Below are 4,103 nucleotides of genomic sequence, written 5' to 3' on the forward strand. Positions count from 1 at the left end.
TACGGATGGCAGCCCGATAGGTTGTACCCTCATCTTACTTGTGTGCAACATTTATGGCTTTGTTATTCATCTAAGCATGGAAAATAGATCATCACATTTCACTGTATATTCATGCTGATCTCTTACGGGTCTTGTTCAGGAGTTAACGCTGTTCCATAGTTCAGCTAAGATACTTGTTCTTTAGGTAACACTGTTCCATAGTTATCATCCATCAGCCAATGCTATCCCACAGGCTGGTGATTATAGTATTATACCACTTCTAGTATTTCCTATGTTGTTCTTTAATACTTTTGTGTGCCATCTAGTTAATCTCGAGTACAAACGATACATATTCTGTAGCTTTCATCTGTGTTCTCCCTTTAGTTTATGAGACCTGTTGCTGCTAGTTAACCCCAGTCCTACTATTTATGGCGTCTCCTACAGGCACTCATTACATAAATCTAACTACTAGTTGTCTTCCATGGATGTCAGATATAATTGCACACACTGATATATCCACAAGAACCTCACGGAGCAATGTAAAGGCCAATAAACTTGATGTCAATGATACCCAATATGATGGAACATGTAAAGGCAGTTCTTCAGAAGACTTGTAGAAAGATGATGAATTCTCTTCACCCCACAAGGTCCTTGCTCTAACCTGGCCTGTGATATGGGTACAACATGCATATAATGTCCTGGAGTGCATCTACTCTGTTGCAATGCCATGTGCTTAGCATGCTGATCATGCATGTAAATATGTCATGCCTTCCTGTTTTACATTCCGCTAGCATACAATTTTACATTCAATTAGTGTTTTTTTGCTATGTTGTCCTGTCGTATCCCTAGCTCTTACACCATACTCCCTCCGTCCGGATTACATGTTGCCGAAATGGATTAAAAAGGATGTATCTAGACCTGAAATACGCCTAGACCCATCCATTTTTTTCCGGATGGAGGGAATACATGTCAATATGTCATGCCTTTCTATTCTTCAGTACCTATTCCATCTCTCTGCTGCTGCATGTTTTATAATTAAAGCACCATTCTTCTATACAAGGCATGCAAGGGGAAGACGACTATGTTAGAATCTGAAGGGTTACAAACAAGGCCTTTGCAAAAGATCCAAACGCCAGGAGATAATAAACCAACTCTAGTTTTTATAGATACCGCTCCAGCACAAAGAAACCCAACTCCTACTGATAATAAGCAGATTCCAGTGGCCAAAGAACTAGTCCGCTCCAGTCCAACAAAAATATGTCAACTCAATTCTAAGAAGCGTGTGCGTATCCTTGCATCATGAAATTTTATAGCATGCTGATCATATTTTCTACATGTTTCTTACCCATCTCTCTTTTAGAAAATAAGCTTAACAGATAGAAGATTTTCTGCAATGGTATCGTTTATGAGGAAAGATTCTTGCAGGAATTCTCTGTGCTCCAATGTAGATGTAAGTACCTGTTGTATATCACTATATTTTTACATCAGCATGTATTTGTTAATCAGCGTGAATCCAAGCTTTATCTGATCTAAATTTAGTTGTAGCAAAATGTATGATTAAAGGCCACAATGTTGATTTTTGCAAGGAAAACTGCCTGGTAGTTTTGCATCCTGAGCTGCATGAGTGTACTATCTCATATTAGTGGGTTTGAATACTTTGGTTCTGCAGTGGGTTTTTCATTGTTTTTTTACTGTGTTGTCCTATTGTATCCCTAGCTCTTACATCATACTCCCTCCGTCCGGATTAAATGTCGCAGAAATGGATAAAACTGGATGTATCTAGAATTGAAATACGCCTAGACCCATCCATTTATTTCCGGATGGAGTGAATACATGTCAATATGTCATGCCTTTCTATTCTTCAGTACCTATTCCATCTCTACTGTAGCATGTTTTATAACTGAATCACCATTCTTCTACATAAGGCATGCAAGGGGAAGACGGCTATGTTAGAATCTGAAGGGTTACAAACTAGGTCTTTGCAAAAGATCCAAACGCAAGGAGATAATAAACCAACTCCATTTTTCATAGATACTGCTCCAGCACAGAGAAACCCAACTCCCACTGATAATAAGCAGATTCTAGTGGCCAAAGAACTAGTCCGCTCCAGTCCAGCAAAAGAATGTCAACTCCATTCTAAGAAGCATGTGCATATCCTCGCATCATGAAATTTTATAGCATTCTGATCATATTTTCTACATGTTTCTTACCCGTCTCTCTTTTAGAAAATAAGGTTAAACGATACAAGACTTCCTCCATTGGGATCGTATTCGAGGAAAATATCTTGCGGGAATTCTCTGTGCTCCAGTGCTGATGTAAGTACCTGTTGTATATCACTATATTTTTACATCAGCATGTATTTTGTTAATCGGCATGAATCTAACCTTTATCTGATCTAAAATTAGTTTTAGCAAAATGTTAAAGGCACCAATATTGATTTTTGTAAGGAAAACTGCCTGGTAGTTTTGTGTACTGAGCTGCATGAATGTGCTATCTCATATCACGCACATTACTGAATTGTAGTGCTTCTCTGGTTGCCCATTCATTCATTGTGTCAATGTTGCTTTCGTATTACCTTACCCGGCTGATGATAGCTATGCCATATTGTGTTAATTTGGTGTAGGCTAGTTGCCCAAACGTTCGTTGTGTCAATGTTGCTTTCCTATTACCTGACTTGGCCAATGATAGCAATGCTAGTGTGTTAATTTTGTGCAGGCTATTGAAGATAAGAAGACAAACTCTGAAAACAGCAAGGCAACCCCATTGTTTCTTTCCAGTAAATCTAGGCCAGGTAATATGGCAATAACTCATGATTAATCTGTTTGGTTCCCGTCCTAATTTATGTTATGATGCAGTGGTCAAGACACTCTCCACTATCAACAATACAAGCCTGGCAAAATCGCCATCTGAATCTGTTTAGTGTCCTCTGTCTCGAATGCAACGAAATAAATGTATGTTTGTGAACCAATTAATGGCTGAAGCAATGATGGAAATGGTGGATGAATCAGAGGTGCAGAGTCGTGCGACACAACAACTGATCAATGTTTCCAGAGACAGTGTGGCAAAGCAGCAAGAACTTGCCCACATGCTTATGGGCGTCATCTGTGCTGAGGTTGCAGATTGTGACATTGTAGATGGTTAGGTTCTGCTCATTTATTTTCACTGGCATCAATCTTTGATTTCCCAATGGATGTAATTTCCTGTAATATATTCTGGATGTGCAACGTTATTCCCTGTATGCCGTACCTTTGCTCGTCGTAATGGGCTCAAATTATCTAATTTGGCCTAAAGACATGAACGAACTTTAGTGGGCCCATTGAGTTAATGGGCCATTACTAGGCCGAAAGTTAATGGTCGGCCCTCTTACCTCCCGGGTCGTTAACATGCCGACATCGAAGCGGGCAACAGGTGGCCCCAATTTATTTCATGGGCCGTTAACATGCCGTTACTAAGTTTGGGCTACATATGGCCCAACTATACTATAGGCCTTCAGCAGGCCGAAAGAGACAGCGGGCTTGTATTGGACCATGAAGAGCATGGGCCGCTAAGAGGCCAAAAGTCAGGTCGTATTGTAAACGGCCCAACTGTGTTGTGGGCCTTTAGCAGGCCGAAAGAGAAACTGGGCTGGTATTGGACCATGAAGGGCATGGGCTGTTAAGAGGGCAAAACTAAGGTCCGACTACAAATGGCCCAACTCATTTATGGTCCGTTAACAGGCCGAAAGGCACACATGGCCGCGAATTGGCCCAACACTTAAATGGGTCGCTAAAAGGCCAAAACTCAGGTCCGACTACAATTGGCCCAACTGATTTATGGGCCGTCAACAGGCTGAAAGTGACACCGGGCCAGAAATTGGCCCAACACTTAAATGGGCCACTAAAACGCCGAAACTCAGGTCCGACTACAAATGGCCCATCAGATTTATGGGTCGTCAACAGGCTGAAAGACACACCGGGCCGGAAATTAGCTCAACATTTAAATGGGTCGCTAAAAGGCCGAAAGATGTACATCCTAAAAATTGGCCCATCCATTAAATGGGCCGTTAACAGGCCGAAATCTCATCGGGCCGATATTGAGCCCAAGTATATAGCGGGCTGTTAACGGGCTCGAACTGACGATGGGCT

The sequence above is a fragment of the Triticum urartu genome, chromosome 7A, assembly GCF_056163025.1.
Source record: "Triticum urartu cultivar PI428250 chromosome 7A, HENAU_Tu73, whole genome shotgun sequence".
NCBI classification, from domain to species: domain Eukaryota; kingdom Viridiplantae; phylum Streptophyta; class Magnoliopsida; order Poales; family Poaceae; genus Triticum; species Triticum urartu.